The 17,468-nt window shown below is 42.9% G+C and overlaps 1 protein-coding gene and 1 long non-coding RNA gene across 10 annotated transcripts in view; one reads left to right on the top strand and one right to left on the bottom strand.

Annotated features, from left to right (window-relative positions):
- LOC311618034 overlaps positions 1-13,034 on the bottom strand; it is a 53,735-nt gene extending 40,701 nt beyond the window's left edge. The window contains exon 1 of the long non-coding RNA XR_014794211.1: positions 12,790-13,034. This is a non-coding gene — a long non-coding RNA (uncharacterized lncRNA). The remainder of the gene's footprint in view (positions 1-12,789) is intronic.
- Positions 13,035-13,198: 164 nt separating this feature from the next.
- HP1BP3 (heterochromatin protein 1 binding protein 3) overlaps positions 13,199-17,468 on the top strand; it is a 30,830-nt gene continuing 26,560 nt past the window's right edge. For 5 of the 9 annotated variants that reach the window (XR_014794202.1, XM_084874954.1, XM_084874956.1 and 2 more), the window contains exon 1: positions 13,206-13,334. The gene's annotated coding sequence lies outside the window, so the exon portion shown is untranslated. Of the gene's footprint in view, positions 13,335-13,716; positions 13,909-17,468 lie in introns of those variants that run through there. The other 4 variants (XR_014794201.1, XM_084874953.1, XM_084874959.1 and 1 more) reach the window with 4 other exon arrangements.

Raw genomic sequence — 17,468 nt, forward strand, 5'->3', positions numbered from 1 at the left:
AGAAGTAATATAGGGATCCACATTTCCCATTTTGACCGTGTCATTGCCACTTCTGTGCTCCCCAGGTCCCCATTTTGTAGAGAGGAACGTTTTGCATTGCTTTTCTCTTTGTTTGCATTGCTTTGTTCCCATTGGGATAAAATTCACATACCAGCAAATTCATCCTTGTAGAGTGAATTTTAGTATATTCACCATTGTGCAGCTGTCACCACTATCTAATTTCAGAACATTTTTATCATGCCAAAAAGAAAACCCATATCCTTTAGAAGTCTCTTATCATTCTCTACTTCTCCTCAGCCTCCTGGGAACCACTAATCTACTTTTTTTCCCTTGGGTCCATGTAAATGAAATAATACATTGCATTGCTTTTTATTTTGACTTCCAATACACTTAAGTGGCCAGATTATTATGGTTCAGACATCATAATAATCCGGCCACTCAGTGTATTTAACAAATGATCAAGCCCCACATATTTGCAACATCAAGGACCTGATAGCTGGGGTAGACCCTGATTTTCTGTGTTTGATTTAATTTTCGTTCTTCAAATGTAACTTCTTTTGATACAATGGCAATATGTTTACAACCATCAACTAATTCTGAACATGTTCCTGAGAATTCGTTTTTTTTGGGGGGGGGTTTGTTAGTTTGTTTTTATTTGTCATCTCTTGGACTTGATGTCTACGTCCTGGAGTGTCTGACATCCTAGCACTCGTATCTAGGGTATGTCATTTTGACCTCTCCTTTATTGCTACCTGAGCAGTCTTCCTTGGAAGTAGAATTCCTGCATTAATTGGGACACTAGAGTGTACCCTAGAAAAGTTCAGATGTTGTTTGACTTGGAGTCTGAGGTTGTATATGTCTTTTCATTGAGGCGCTTTTGGACATGGTATTTATTGTGTAGCTTGAGGCTGCCTAGTTTTTGTGAGAGTAAAATTGCTCAGTAAAGAATATAATGCCCAATAAAAATAAAAAGAATAAAAATGCCTGGAGATGGAACCTCTATCTTTGGTTAGTCCCAGTTCACTAGTCTTACAAAGATCACTTTTTCTATTCAAGAAGCTTGAGCTCTAGATCTCCATATCTTTCAATAGTTAAGGGAAAGAGATTCTTATGCACTGGCTTCAAGTACCACATGTACCCCCCAGAAGGGAAAATGATAATCTATTAGTGTTTGAACTACCAAAAAAAGACATTGTATTGCCAAATCCTGAAATGATTTACACATCGAAGAAACAAGCTAAAGAGGATCATATGCCAAATGTTTTTAAATAAGTGTTTCATTTTGAAATAATTTTAGACTTGGAGAAATTTTTCAGAGAAAAGTATGAAGTTTCATATGCCCCTCTTCTAGTTTCCCCTCTTATTAGCATCTTACATTACCATCGGACATTGTCAAAACTAAGAAACCAGCATTGCTATTATTTCCAGACTTTATTTGGGATTCACAATGTCCTCTTTCTAGTCCTGCATGCAATCCAGGATATCATGATGCATTTAGTCATCATGTATCAGTGTCCTTCGCCTTTGACTATTTTTTTAATCTATCTATTTTGTCATGACATTGACAGTTTTGAGGAGTCCTGATTAGGTATTTTGTATAATGTCTCTCAATTTGGTTTGTTTTCTCATGATTAAAGTAGGATTATGGTTTTGGGGTAGAGATACCCTATTATAAGTGCCTTAGCCAGTGTGGCTCAGTTGGATGTCATCCTGTGCACCATCAGGTCACCAGTTGGCTTCCCAAACAGAGCACATGCCTGGTTTCGGGCACAAACCCCAGGAAGGGGGTGTGCAGGTGGCAGCCCATCAGTGTTTATATCTCTCTTTCCCTCTCTCTGAAATCAATAAAAGAGAAAAAGACCATATAAGTAAAGAGCCCTTTCCATCTCACATCAGGAAGGAAGTCCATGGTGCATCCATGACATCATAGTTAACCTTAAGCTGGTCTCCACTCTGGAGTTACTTTCCCCTCTTTCTTACTCGATCAGGAAGGTAGGAGTAGAGAATTAAGCTCCACTTTCTTCCTGGAGTGGGACAATGTACAGTAGTATCCCATTATCTGTGGGATGTATTCCAAGATCCCCAATGGGTGCCTGAAACCAAGGATACTACTGAACTCTATATATACAATTTTTCCTCTATGTATGCATACCTATGATAAACTTTAATTTATAAACCAGGCACAGTAAGAGATTAACATCAGTGACAATAAAATAGAAGAGTTGTAACAATATGTGTAATAAAAGTTATGTAAATGTGGTCACTTGTTTCAGGAGATCCCTTGCTGAAGTCTTACGGACTTCATGCTTTCTGCTCCAACACGTTTTTTGTTCATGTCTTCCACCCACAAATGTCATGCCTTTTGCATCTTATATGAACTCTTACCATGCATTGTGGCTGTAACTTTTGCAGTCTGGCATGCAACAGCAAAGCTATCATGACTTTCTTTTTCCCTCTGCACAATTCCACAGATTTGTTCTTATTGTAAATCTCAGCAAGCCCAGCATATGATTTTCTCTTTCCTTGTTATTTTCTAGAATGTTCACCTTTTCACTTGAGGAAGCACTTTACAAAGGTTTCTCTTTGGCATATATCTGAATTGCCAGCATCATTATCATTGCGCTTTGGGGCCATTATTAAATAAAATAAGGGCTACCTGAGCACAAACACTGCAGTACCATGCAGTCTATCTGATAACAGAGACAGCTACTAAGAGACTAAGGATTGGGCAGCGTGGACAGCATGGAGATGCTGCACAAAGGGATGAAGCACGTCCTGGCGGGATGGAGAGGCACAGAGAGATTTATCATGCTGCGCAGAACAGCATGCAATTTAAAACATGAATTGTTTACTTTTGGAATTTTTCATTTAATATTTTTGGACCGTAGTTGACCGTGGGTAACTGAAACCACAGATAAAAGGGTGGTCTGCTGTTTTTAAGTTATTTGGAATTCTCTTGCAAGGAAGATTTCTCTCTTCTGTTTGTCTCCTTATCAGTCATATATGTCTGTATGTATATATGTATATAAAACTAGAATTTACATATAATCACAGACTTGCATGTTTATTTATACCTTGAGCTATAAATCAATACCATATTATTTTGTTGCTCAGATTGTTTTAGCTTTTGCTTCGGGAGCTCTTTCAAGTTATCTCAAATGTCCCTTTGACTTCCCTGCATCCTTTTCATTTTATATCATTTGTGATATTACAAGATGTCACAGGCATGTCTTGTACTTTCCCTGCCCTAGAATCAGCCTTTCTGTTTAGAAACCAAGATCTGAGCACTTAAGTGAACTCCCTGTTGCTGGCGTCTGCTTTTTGGTCTTCCAGCATTTTAAATTCTGATTTTTAACTGAAGGGGAGATCTTGCCAGGTGAGTAATCCACTTCCACAGGAATACTATGACTTTTAGAAAATATGTCTTTTTTTAATGTGCCCCAAGCATGAATCAGCTCTGACCACAAACACAGACATCAAGCTAAGATGAACTATATGTCTTCTTAGCCCCTGACAGATATAAGAGCAGCACTACCAGTCAGGTGTCTCCTTGATCACTGCCAAGGGGTTTATGCTTCATCTATATATATAAAAGCCTAAGTGACTGTTACAACCAGTTGACAGAACTACTCATCAACTGGTTGATATGTGCACTAACCACCAGGGGGCAGACGCCCAATGCAGGAGCTGCACCCTGATGGTCATTGCTCTCCCACAGCCAACCTCCCTCAGCCAGCTAACCTCCCTTAATTCCCCCCCCCCCCCCGAGACTGGACAAGACAGGCCCAGTTGCTGGCCAGACCAAGGGACCCCACCCATGCACAAATTGGTGCACTGGGCCTCTAGTTTATAACTCTGATACTCAAAACACATCCCTAAAGATGTTCCAATCCTGCTATTGTTCATCCTATCAACAAGAAGACTGGAACTACTCCCTCTTTCTCATTAGTACAATTTGTTTTCATTTTCCTGTAGCTTAACATGAGTCTACAAAGTTACCAGAGGTTAACTAACCGTGGGAGTGCTGCATATCAAAACCAGCCAAAGTAGTGCTTTTGAGGTAAATGGGCCATTGGAGGAGCCAAGTGGGGAAAAGCATTTCCTGAGTGGCTATCACAGTTCGGCCAGGAAGAAGTATGCTGTAGTGGAAAAGAGGTCCCGACTGGAGGTGGGAGATCCGTGTTCCAATGCTGGTGCTACTGCTTCCTGGTCTTTTGGCCATTCTCTCTCCTATGGACTTTCCTGTCTTCTCTACAAAGATCTGGCTCGTCCAACCGTATGAGTACCTCCAGAATCACTTTAAATACTGCTTACCAAGCTTAACCAAGGAGTAAGTCTTGGTGATAATGAGATATTAAACTTTTAAAGAAGTCAGAATATCAATATTTTCAGAGATTTTCAAACCAACCACCCTGCAGTTGAACTTGTGCTACCTGATTCCTTTCTGACTCTTCTGACATTTATGTCTTGTTCATACATATGTGTCTTCTGGCCTGGAGTTCTAGGAAACTGTCTTTGCCTGAGTTCAAATATCTGTTCTACCTTAACTGCTTTTTAGGACAGAATAATAGTGCTCAGCATTGCTCATGTTAGAGTCACCTGACATTTTTAAAAAATATAAACGACCCCGACCGAGATCAGTTATTTCATAATCATGGGATTAGGCCTGCTACCCCTCCTCCCTACTGTTGTTTTGTGTGTGTGTGTTTTTTTTAAGTTCTCTAGGTGAGTCGTAATATGACCCAGGGTTGAGACCTCTGGAATAGTGACAAACCTGATTTACCTAACAGTTTACCAAACAATTTCTATTTTCAGATATTTGTAACTACAATAGGAGTTGGACACACAAATATGGCTCATGTTTTGAAAAGATAGTGCTGAGAGGACATATAAACTAGAAGATTAAGAAATGCTTTCCTCAGCAAGAAAATTTTATTTATTTATTAGATAATCCTTTATTGTGGAAAGTATTACAAATGTCCCCCCTCCAGCCCATCTCCACCCACTGTCAGCGTCCATGGGTTATGCATATGTGCATACAAGGTGTTTGGTTGATTACCTCTGAGATTCTGCGCATTTTGTTCCAGTCAGCCAGACAATTTTAAACTGAGAAATATAAAGAAATAGTTAAGACACTACATTCCAACAGAAGGCTATATGAGTGCAAAGACCTTGGGGTAGGGGAATGTGTGGTGATTTGAAGAAAGCCTCCTGCACATCCCACACTGGGGATCGAGCCCACAACCGGGGCTTATCGAACCGTGACTTCCTGATTCATAGGTCAGTGCTTAACCACTGAACCACACCTGCTGGGTCTAAGTTGGTGTTTTTTTAATTAGTTCTCAGCAAAAAGATGGCAATACTTTTTTCATCATTGCCAGTTCCCAATATAACCACACAGTGCATTGGAATAATGAGCCTCTTTGAAGTGAACAGTCATATATAATTTACAGTATCAACAGTGAGTTTATTAGACAAATTCAGGGACTCCAGTCTACTAACTCAGAATCTGGAGGAGTCCAAGAGACACTTTAACAAGCTCTTCGAGTGATCCTTGGGCACATTGAAGTTAGAGAACCACTGTCTAGGAGTACTTAACATTTATAGTGCTCTTCACCTAAAGCTAACTAAAAACAAGTACTGTTTTTAAAACATTTAGGGTTTTGTTTCATCCTTGAACACAAAAAACTCTTCCTTCATCCCAATATAATGACATAATATAAAACACGGTGTAAGCTGTAATCTGCCAAGCATTGCAGGCTGTCATCTAACTCGGTCTTCATACTAGCCGTGTGAGATAGATAGATAGATAGATATATGACAGTATGCTTCCTTTTTAAATTGGGTTTTTATTTTTATTTATTTCAGAGAGGAAGGGAGAGGAAAACATCAGTGATGAGGGAGACTCAATGATAGCCTGCTCCTGCACGCCCCACACTGGGGATGGAGCCCACATCCCAGGCATGTGCCCTGACCAGGAATCGAACTGTGACCTCCTAGTTCATAGGTTGGGGCCTAACCACTTAGCAATACAGGCCGGGCAGTCTGCTTCCTTTCAACAAGTGGGGAACTTATGGCACAGAAGTTACATACCTAGCAAGTATCCGAGGTGAGACTGGCACTTGTTTTCCAGAAGACAGTGATTTCCAAACAATATTCTTTCTCACTACAATAGTGGATATACTTTGGGGCATCAGAGTTGGAAATTAAGGGCTTTACTGTAACCCTGCTTGGGTTATTTACACCTCAGTTTCTTCTGCACACCCCCTACTGGGGATCAAGCCCTCAACCTGGGCATGTGCCCTGACCGGGAATCTAACCTTTATCTCCTGGTTCATATAGGTCAGTGCCTAACCACTGAGCACACAGCTGGGCTTAGAATTTTTCCCCCCCTAGCATACACTGAAGTCTCAGACTTCTACTTTGGTAACAAACCTGAGTAGTAGCTTCTAGCTCCCACATTTCCCAGGATTCAATAAGGCACTGCAAAACCTTTTTTGCACAAGGACCAATGGATAGGGTCCTTTACAAGTACTGCCTCACCTAGGAAGAAAGAAAATTTTCACTAGTTTTTGCAACAAAACCACAATGAATTCCTAAAAATGCCAGGTACTAAAAACGGCACATTCTGCCACAACCGTTTTGGCTCAGTTGATTAGAGCGTCGATCTGCGGACTGAAAGGTCCCAGGTTTGATTCCAGTCAAGGACATGTACATTGGTTGCGGGCACATCCCCAATGGGTGTGCAGGAGGCAGCTGGTCGATGCTTCTCTCTCATCGATGTTTCTAGCTCTCTATCCCTCTCCCTTCCTCTCTGTAAAAAAATCAATAAAATATATAAAATAAAATAAAAATAAATAAAAACAGCACATTTGGCCACATCCAGCTCTGGCCCTGTTCCTAATGTGGGAGATGCTAATTACTTTGGTGTCAACAAGCTTACTGGATGGTTAAACTAAATTTCAGTTTTTTCTTAAGATAGGCTCAGCCAACTAGAATGTAAAGCAGAGACACAGATACTATGTTAAATTTTAGATTTGTAGGGCCTTTTTTGTAAAAACGATCTGTTGGAAAGAGCAGGGGCATCATTAATAAAATGTGAATTATAAAAGTTGAACTAAAAATCTTGAAAGACATAGTTCTCAAGAACAATGCTACTTTTTCCAGACTTTGGGTTGAAACTTTTACAATCTTGCTATTAGTTTAAGAATACTCAAAGCCACCCAAGCTGGTTTGGCTCAGTGGATAAAGCATCAGCCTGCAACTGAAGGGTCCTGGGTTCAATTCCACTCATGGGCACATGCCAGGGTTGTGAGTTCAATCCTCAGTTGAGAGCGTGCAGGACGCAGTCAGTCAATGATTCTCATCATTGATGTTTCTATCTTCCTCTCCCTCTCTGAAATCAATAAGTATATATATATATATGTGTGTGTGTGTGTGTGTGTGTGTGTGTGTTTTAAAAAAAAATTTTTTTTTTAATACTTTCCCACAAAGAAAAGCTGTCTTACAGTGATCAACTCATTCTGCTGGGACCTTCCTGAATTAAGAATTGCAAGTCCTATCTCCCACTAACTCTCAACCTCCCTGCATTAAGATAATGAGGACAGCTGGTCACCTGAGTTGTCATTGACCTGACCTTCACTCATCTCTGGCCACCATCATAGGCCTGGTTGCCCTGAAGGCATCTTTCTGAAATAAGATTTGCCCTGAAAGCCACAAAGTAGGAGTGGAGGGAGAACAGTCCTGTTGACAGATTTTCTTCATCTTACACAGTCAAAACAAAGCTGGACATGTTTTACATTTTAGTAATTCAGCAAGTAATGTCAAGTCTATCTAAAATGCAGTTGTCTTCAAGTTTTCTCCATCCTTGTAAGTGTTGTTAAAATTATTCCTTGGTTCTGTTGTTGATCATAATTCAGAGTGCAGAACCTTTTGTGAAGCTTATTAAAAATTCAGATTCCTGGACTCCAACCCCTGAGACTTTAATTCAATATATTAGGTCTGAGTGAGGTCAGAAAAATGCAGAATAAACTGTCTAGTTTATAAAAAAGTAAAATGCAGTTGTCTTGCCTCTGGTGTTTAAAAAGGAAAAAAAAGTTCCCAGAACCTAATATGAAAACAGGCTTGACAGCAAATCTTGTTGTTTGCCCTAGAGATGGCAGGACTCAGGGCTTAGGTACCTTGGTCTAAATTCTATTCCCACTGAAAGACACCTATAACAACATTCCCAAATGTTTATGTTCTCTTGAGGGGCTGAATTGTTACTCCATCCAATATATCAGATGCTTCAAACTAAAGGACAACTGTTGTCCTTTACTGTCTTCAAAATGATAGTGAACTGTTGGCACTAACGTTTTTCAGATCCCTTCAGGTAGCTAGAAATGTTGGCTCCAGTGGGACACCAAAGGGCTAATGACATCAAGGACGGATGTTCTCAAATTAAATGGCAAAATTAATGGACTGCAACCACCATTAAAAAATATATACATAACTAGAACAAATGAGGGTGAGCGTTATTTTGTAAAAAAGTATTGAGCTTTTATATACTGGCCCACAATCCTTTATCCAAAACCACTGGGACCAGACATGTTTCAGATTCAGGATTTTTCAGAACTTAGGGAAAAGTTTTATAATTCCATGACTGCTAAACTGAATGAAATGAAATTACCGCCGTCTGTGGGCAGAGGAAAGGGAACATTGGCAGAGGAGAATCCAGGGATGTTGCTTATCTCAAAACCAGGGTCTTGGTAACAAAAAGGGAGAAAACCATTATGGGGATGGTGGTGAAAAAGTAATATTTTTTATCCATTTTTTGCCTGATAGATTTTTAAAATATATATATATTTTTTTAAATATTTTTAATTAAATTATTATCTGTGTACATATTTTAACATTGCCCCTTCTCCCATACATACCCTCCCTCCCCATTTTATTGATTTCAGAGAGGGAAGGAGAGGGAAAGGTAGAAACATCAATGATGTGAGAAGCATTGAACAGCTACCTCCTGCTTGTACCCATATTGGGGACAGCCCACAACCCAGGCATGTGCGCTGACTGGGAATTGAACTGGGACCTCCTGGTTCATAGATCGAAGCTCAACACTGAACCACGCCAATTGGGCTGCCTAATAGTCTAAATTGTTCATTTTTAAAAAAATATTTATTTATTTCAGAGAGGGAGAGAGAGAGAGAAACATCAATGACGATAGAGAATCATTGATTACTGCCTCCTGCACACCCCACACTGGGGATCGAGTCCACAGCCCGGGCATGTGCCCTTGACCATACTCGAACCTGGGACCCTTCAGTCCACAGGCAGATGGGTGCTCTTATCTACTGAGCCAAACTGGCCAGGGCTAAATTGTTCATTTTCTTGCCATCCCTTTCCAACATAAGGCTACATTGAGAGCCCCTCTTTCTGGCTGGAAACCAGAAAAGTCAAGTGACATACATTCTTACGTGATCCAAGCCCTGGCCTGACTTTGGGTCCCTTCTACATGAAATCACGACCCCAAAGCCTGGGTTCGTGGGAAGAAGAATGTTAATTTAAGCCTTCCTAGCAACAGAAACCTTCTCACCAGGCAATCAAGAATCATTCTTCGAACCTCTCCCTTTTAACAGGAGATAGGATATAAGTGGTTAAATCTGTCAGCCCTCCGCCCGGTGACTGAGTGTCATGGCTTTGGCCGAGAACACTCTTGAAATTTGCAATTGCTTCAACTCCCTCTGTCCTTAAGCCTAAAATTCTAAAGTTACATGTTTTGCTTTTCTATACAAAATACCTTTTAGCCTAATAGACTTGTCACTTAGTTTTAAGTCTGAGGAATAGCAAAAACAGAAAACAAAACAACAAAAACCCATCTATTGCATTGACAACAGGCCAGGAAGCCTGCAAAGCTTGCTGTATACTAAAACTTCAGCAGGGACTGGACTTCTGAAAAAGGGTATTTTTGTTAAAAACTAGAGATGATGCAGTTGCTTTGTGCGGACTGATTAACACTTTTTTCTAACCAACCCTACATTTCTCATGATTCTGGGACTCCAAGTCCATCCTGTAAGCTGGGGCTCTGGGCAGAACTGTGACGTCATGTACTCCTCTCTCTCCTGGGAGCTCCTCTAGTCTGAACCCAGGATTCTTACTCTGATCCCTGGCTGTAGGATGGAAAGCTTTCGATTCTCAAATCTCAAGGTGAAAACAATGCATTCTCACTGTTCAGTTTGAGGCCGGTGTGTGAGCTCTCCTTGGTATCAGCACTTTAAAACTGCTTTAGACGAGAGTCAAGTTGAAACCAAAGGAATGCATCTCTGAAGGGTGGAGCTTCTGGAACTGTGGTGTCAGTGTGAGAGGTCTCTCATGGTGGCCCCATACACGATAAGAGCTGAGCAGCCGAAACCCGTTTGGCTCAGCCGATAGAGCAGTGTTTCCCAAACTTCTCTCATGATGAGAATCACCTGTTGGAGTTGTTAAAACACAGATTCCTGAATCCCAACTAAGAAGTGCTAAACTAGAATTTTTGAGAACATATAGGTAAAATTGCATACCTAACTTAGTGCTCTGTATATAACATCTGTCTTAGAGCACTAGTTAAGTATACAATTTTACCTATATGTTCCCAAAAATTCTAGTTTAGCACTTCTTAGTTGGGATTCAGGAATCTGTGTTTTAACAACTCCACCAGGTGATTCTCATCATGAGAGAAGTTTGGGAAACACTGCGATAGAGCGTCAGCCTGCGGACTGAAGAGTCCCGGGTTCGATTCTGTTCAAGGGCATGTACCTTGGTTGCGGGCACATCCCCAGTAGGGGGCGTGCAGGAGGCAGCTGATCAATGATTCTCTGTCATCGATGTTTCTAACTCTATCTCTCTCCCTCTCTATAAAAAAATCAATAAAATATATTTTAAAAAAAGAGCTGAGCAGATGCTAAAGGTGTCAAAGTGCATGTCCTCTCCAGTGCAGAAAGCCAAACAACCTAACAGTTTAAGTAAAGGATACAGAAATTACCATGTAATTGTTTAACAAACAATTGAATATTTTTATTAGTATAGCTCAAAGAAAGGCAAATGAGATAAGCCATAAAACCAACTTCATGGAGTCTTAACTCCTATGCAGCTATTTATGAAAAACAAAATTGGTCAGTTGTATTTAGCAGAGGTGAAATGCTTCAATCAATATACATGTACAATAAAAATTATGGGCCCCTTAAGAAGTAGAAACTTACAGCTTCAGACTTCAGTAAGTGGTAGCCTTAGTGCATGGGTGTGTGTGTGTGTGTGTGTGTGTATCACAAACTCTTCAAGAAAGAATTTTGTTTCAGGGTTTTTTCTTCTTGGGTGTATATGTTGTGAACAAGAAAATAAATTGTGTGTTTAAGCAAAAATCTGCAGAGAAAGCAAAATCTAGTTGGGTGCTTTTTAAAATATATATTTTTATTTTATTTTATTGATTTTTTAAATATATTTTATTGATTTTGTACAGAGAGAAAGGGAGAGAGAGAGCGAGTTAGAAACATCGACGAGAGTCATCGATCAGCTGCCTCTTGCACACCCCCTACTGGAGATGTGCCCGCAACCAAGGTACATGCCCTTGACCGGAATCGAACCCGGGACCCTTCAGTGCCCAAGCCGACACTCTATCCATTGAGCCAAACCGGTTTCGGCAAAAAAAATATATTTTTATTTTAGAGAGAGAAAGGGCGAGGAGAGAGAGGGAAACATTGAAGAGCGAAACATTTATCTGCTGCCTCCTGCACACCCCCTACCGGGGATCAAGCCCAGACCCCAGGCATGTGCCCTAACCAGGAATCAAACCAACAACCTTTTGGTGCCCCAGAGGACACCTATCCAGCTGAGCCACACTGCAACAGCTAGTTGGGTAATTTCCTGAATGAGATGGGGCTAAAGCCATTTTAAGGAAAAAGAAAGGTTGAATATTTTAAGCATTTGTGGGCATACAAATGAAAATGGGTCTTTAAAATGGGAGACAAAGGACAGAAATGTTGATAAAGTACAAGGATGTGGGCAGGATGGCGAAATGGCCCGAATGACCAAAATCTTTTGTGAACAGGTAATGCCATCAAAACATTTATGATAATGCTAAATTCATAATGAATTTTTGGTGGTGGTGGTTTTGGATAGGTGATGTGCAAATGCTAATGCAGAGACTGAGCAGTGGGCCAGCAAGTGTTTAAAAGTTTTCAAAATCTTTATAGTAGCCCTGGCTGGTTTGGCTCAGTGGATGGAGCATCGGCCTGAGAACTGAAGAGTCCGGGTTAGATTCCCGTCAAGGGCATGTGCCTGGGTTGCAGGCACATCCCCAGTGGGCAGTGTGCAGGAGGTAGCTGATTGATGATTCTCTCTCATCGGTGTTTCTAGCTCTCTATCCATCTCCCTCTCTGAAAAAAAAATATCAATAAAAAATATATATTTTTAAAAATCTTTATAGTAATTTGCACATGCATTTGAGTGTTGATCACACTCCCTCTAACCACCACCACCACCACCCCAAAAAAAAAAAAAAACACCTGCTACTTGAAATACATCGGATTTTTCCAAATCGGCTTTGAAAAACTACATTTTTCGGCCGTGTGTACATTGCCTGTGCACGCAGATACCAACATAACATGACAATTCCAAAGTAAATTCCTGCTTTCCTCTTCTAATCCCAGGGTTTCCTTCTTGAGACCTCCCCTTGGGTATGCTAATTAGGGAGTCCTAATTAGGAAGACCGCTTCCTAGATTAGAAAAACTTTTCCAGTTCTTTCCCGAGCCACTGCTCTGCCGCGTACTCACTTTACACACGTGACGGGAACGAGTGTGATGTGCCGAATTCTCCGCTACCCGGTTTTCCAATTCTGCCATTCTGGGTGCTGCAGCCTGGTCTGGTGCTGAGCCTGAACAGGGACGCGGGAAACGCCTGGCCCTCCAGAGGGCCTGATCGCCCTAGCGGAGCCCGGTTAGGAGTCAGCAGGGGCAAAGTGCCCTCCTGAGCAAGCGACACCCGCCCCCGAAGCAGCCGGCGCCACCGGGGCAGCGCCCGTGCGATGTGGGCGCGCGCAGCCTCGGGTCCCGGAGCGCCCTCTCGCGCCCACGCGCGCCCAGCCGGGGAGGAACGTGTCCCCGCTCCCTCCGCCCCCGCGGGCTGGGGCCGTGGCCGCCGGCGCGCAGGGGGCGGGGCGGCGCGGGGGCGCGCGCGCGGGGCCGCGGGCAGGGGGGCGGGGCGGCAGAGCTCGGCGGCGGGGCCTGGAGGACAGCGGCGGCGGCGGCGACGAGTGGCAGCGGGAGTGGCGCCGAGAGGCCGTGCGGGACGCGGGCACCGGGAAGGGGAAAGCGCGGAGGTAACGGAGGACCGGGCGGGCGGGAGGGCAGGGAGCGGGCACCGGCTCGCTGGACCCCGAAGGCGAGTGGCGGAGGCCGCTGGCCCGGGGTGCCGACGCCGCTTCCCGAGAAAAGGGGGCGGGGCGCTCGGGTCCCCGGAGGTGGCGCCTTTTGTCTGCCTTCCGCGACCGCTCCGCCCCTACTTCTCCTCCTCCCCCTGCGCCCAAGCCCCCTGCCCGTCTGGTTGACGCTTCCTCGGGGGCCCTCCGGCGCGCGCTCCCGCCCTTGTTTTGTTTGTACCCGGGTGAGGGGGGTGGAGGAGGGGAGAGCGCTTCCCCGGTCCGGGGCCTTGCGTTCCAGCGCGCCTGCGCCTGCGCCCGCCCCCCGCGCTCCCATTGGCTGAGGCGTGTGCGCATGCGCCGAGGCCGCGCGGGGCCTGGCGCGCAGGTCCCGCCCTCCCCCTGGCTCCCCACTCCCCTCAGCGGTTCTCATAGCCGGTTCGAAAGATGCCGGTGGCCGTGACTGGCTGCGGCGGGCCCGCCTCCCGGGTTCTTCGCCACAGCCGCCGCCGCCGCCATTACGGAGCTTCCTGTGGTGAGTGCGCGGACCCTGGCGATCACGGCCCGCCGCTGCTGGCGTCGCGCGGGCGGTGGCGCCGGCCTGGGTCGCGAGCATGCCCGAGCGCCAGCCCGGAGCTGCCGCCGCCCCTCGGGGGCCGCCGCCGCCGCCGCTGCATCCCCGTGTCACTCGCCTCGCTGCCTTCATCTTGGCTCCGCTCTGCCCCCGCCTTCTGCTCGCGCACCGCACCGGCCGCTGCCGCCTCTTTGTCTCCGCTGTGCTCTCCTCCGCGCGGGCCTCCGCGGGCCGGGCGAGCGCTGCGAGGCGTGGGCGCCGCCGTCCGGGCCCCGCCGCCGCCGCGCCGCGGACCTAAGCTTTCCTCTTCCCGTCTGGCGTTCCTAGAGCTCGCTGCTCGCCGCCCCTTAGAGGATGCGGTTTTAATTAACAAGTCAGTCTTGTGAGTGTGAGCATTTGTAGAGAGATGGAGGCCAGACTTTGGACACCTAACGGACCATTGTCTGTGGCCGGAGGCTTCGCCCCGCACAGAGGTCCGGCCAAGGTGAACCTGACCGCCCCCTGCGCTGTCAGTTCCCTCCGTCTCACCGCGCTTCCCGATGAGGCATCCAGCGAGAGGTGGGAATGCAGTTAGAAAGGCGTGTAGGATTCACCTGGGACCTTAGAGCGACGTTAGGCCAGTCATCTTGTTGGGGGAGCATACTTAAACTTTGTTTTGATCTAGCATAGGTGTTAAATTATTAGGAGCTTTTTAATATTTAAATTTTATTGCTCCTTTCAAAAGTTTAATGTGTTGTGTTTCAAAGTAAAAACAATATCATAAAGGTTTTTTTTTTCTTTGCTTTTAATGTTATTACGAAGATTAAGGAAGTGTCCAGAACTCTTCCTATAAAGGTGAAAATCCTGTGTAGACAGTGATTGTCTTTTGAGGGAGGGCATGTAGTGGCCATAGTATCTGTTCCCAAGATAGACACGAGTTAAGGACATACCGATTTACCAAAGTGTGAAAGTGAAAAAATAAGTTGCCAGCAGTCAAATTACAGGCATCCTTTTTCTGACATTATCCATTAAGTCCAAATATAGGGAAAGACTTGAGATTGGAAAATTTTTATCTATTTCTTGCTTAGCTGATGACATTAGAATGTATTGCATAATTAAAAATCAATGATGTCAATAAACTGAAATAGATTGTTAAGCTCCTATTTGTTGCTTTCTCTTAATGTAAAGAAAGTTATCTAAAACGCTGAAATTCTGTACTTCTTTTGCAATTTTTTTTTATTGCGTGTATTAAAATAACTTGCATTTCCCTTGACAAAAGCAAATTTTTGTATTAATCTAACATTAAATTAAAAAAAAAGAAAAATCAGATTGATGACTAGAAAAGGACCACAGGTAAACTCAGGCTTTTGGACACAGAGGAACCCAGGTGAAAACTATAATAAGCTTCATCCTTTTTTTTCATTCAACAAATCTTTTTTGAACACATTCTGTGCCTGGTATGTTCTTAGACACCAAGTATGCAGCAGTGAATCAGCTAGATAAGATCTCTGGCAGGGAACCAGTGAGGCAGCCTAAAAGTCTGATCACTCAGAAGTGCAGCACAAAAATTTAATTAATAGGTACATGATGGTGTTAGGGCAGAGTGAATTAACTATTCATATAGTTTTGTTAGCTCTTCTGATGAACAGTGAACTTATAAAGCAGCCTAGGCTAAAGAAAGTACTATAAAGTGAAGCTTTAAATTTTGTCACCTTTACAAAGAAGTCAGAACTGAGACAAACATTTATCTCAAATAATATGTTCTTTACATATATTGGATATAGTATTAAGCACTATCAGATGCCATGGTTCATTCAACTTTCCCCCCAATATTTATCCGGCACCCACTATGTTTGGACATTTCTAGGTGCTGAGAATACATTGGTGAATTTAAGTCTTAGCCCTTTTGGTGCTTACATTCCATTGGAGAGATATATACTAAACAAGTAAACAGACATATATTGAATTTTAGGTTGTGATAATGCTATAAAGAGACCTGAAGAAGACTAAGAGCCGTGGGAGATTTGTCTGATGGGGGATAACATTGAGCAGAAACCTGATTGAAACCTCTGGGAAAAGAGTTCCAGTTTAAGAGAACAGCAAGTGCAAACACTGATATAGGGATGAGCAAGGAACAGTCTGAGGGCCACAAGAAGGTCTGTTTTGGAGGTTGACAGCAGAGTGGTCCATATAGCAGTGGGATGTGAAGTTAGTGAAAAAGGGGGTGCTAATTGGGAGGTCTTAAGAAGAATGTCAGGATAGGGGAGGGGGGCAAATCAGCTATTTCTCTGCTTATCTGAGATTATTCCAACCTTTTTTTTTTTTTTTTTTTTTTTTTTTTAATCCTCACCTGAGGGGATATGTTTTTATTGATTTTTTTAGAGAGGGAGAGACAATGATCAGTTGCCAACTCTGGATGTAGGGGAGGACACTCTAACTGAGCCACTTGGCCAGGGCTGGGCATACTCCTTATCTGGTCTAATTTAAACTGTCATTCTTGTCCTTCCAATAACAAGGTCTGATGTCTTTATGGACGTTGTTGCCCTGATTTTAGTCAATTTCATCACTTTGACAGATGTAGCTTCCTGTGCCCCCTCCCTTTTTTAACCTGTTTGTTCTAATTTTTTAGTAATTAGTAAGCACAGAGTTGTCTGGAAAGGCTTTGACACTTTTTTCAGTATTTTGTTTACAGAGAAAATATTTTTAAAGATATCCTATGAATTAGAGATGACTAAAGATTTTGTTGACTTCACAATAGCATTTTTAGTCTAGCTAGTGGGTTAAGAAAGATGAATTCATTAGCGATATCATTTTATCAAAATAACCTGGTTATATTTTATTTCCGTATAGTGTTCACATAATAAAAGCAGTTTTATTTAGTTGTTTTGTTTTGTTTTCATCTATGCAAATATATTACTATCTAATTGCTAGTGGATGAATGAGCAGATCTGTATATTGAAAGTATTACAAGATAGACTTTTAGGTTTCAGAAAAGTAAATAAGGCCCTTAAACCCAACTTGGCCCTCTTTTTACTATCCTGAATTTTTTCAGTTTTCCTTACAGCTGATTGACAATTCACAAATCTGGTACTGCTCCTGTTGTGTCCACAAAAGGATTTTCCCTGTACATGTGGAAGCATTCCCTATGTCTGAATGTTTTGGATTTGTCCCAGTTGTTTTAGCTTGGGACTGTTAACTGACAAATGGAAAGTTCTTAAATTCCTAGACAGGGATAGAATTAAAAGTAGACTAGCCTATCAACTCCATGTTAATGTTCAATAGCACAGAGGTGTAAACACTTAACTGATCACTTTTTCATGTTGTGGATGGATTAGAATGTGTCATTGAGATTTTTGGCAGGGGCAGATGGTATTAATGATCAGGTAATTTTAGTGACATGGATTTTATCTTTGAACATTTAATTATATTCTGTGCTAGTTTTGCTTCCGTTAAAAATATGACAAAGTCTTAGAAGCATACGTGCTTTTATAGGTGATGGTCTAAATTTGCTTCTCTGGGCTGGAGACTTTTAGTATGTTACA

This window comes from Pipistrellus hanaki (assembly GCF_964339955.1).
Source record: "Pipistrellus hanaki genome assembly, chromosome: 2".
Classification (NCBI taxonomy): domain Eukaryota; kingdom Metazoa; phylum Chordata; class Mammalia; order Chiroptera; family Vespertilionidae; genus Pipistrellus; species Pipistrellus hanaki.